Below are 374 nucleotides of genomic sequence, written 5' to 3' on the forward strand. Positions count from 1 at the left end.
TTAGCTTAGCAAAAAGGTTGCAAACAAGGGGGACACTGCAACCCTGGCTCTCCCCAAAGGTAACAACACCTTTCACCTAGCAGCATCTGTAAAGCTCACTAATTAACATGTTATATGTTTTAATCTTGTCCAGAAACTGTAGTTGGAGTTAGGTATCAGACTATTTCCTGGCCGGGATGAGAAACTTCCTGGAGTCCCAACCAAGAAAGAGACTGGCCTTGTTAGAACGTGAATTGTTGTTTTGTCTTATATATTAATAATATTAATATTATTTGTCACCTGTCTCTTTCCTCGTGGCAGCAGATTACAAACTCAGCTGCTGGTCCTGCACCGTTTCTGTCTTTCCCTCACAAGAGAAAAAGCAAGCTTTTCAT

The 374-nt window shown here is 41.2% G+C and overlaps 1 protein-coding gene across 3 annotated transcripts in view; it reads left to right on the forward strand.

The window, feature by feature from the left end:
• tab1 (TGF-beta activated kinase 1/MAP3K7 binding protein 1) overlaps window positions 1-374 on the forward strand; it is a 19717-nt gene that overhangs the window by 11133 nt on the left and 8210 nt on the right. The window lies entirely within an intron of this gene.

This window comes from Seriola lalandi, unplaced genomic scaffold (genome assembly GCF_002814215.2).
Source record: "Seriola lalandi dorsalis isolate HSWRI2012SDOR001 ecotype SW California unplaced genomic scaffold, Sedor1 jcf7180002054887, whole genome shotgun sequence".
Lineage (NCBI taxonomy): Eukaryota > Metazoa > Chordata > Actinopteri > Carangiformes > Carangidae > Seriola > Seriola lalandi.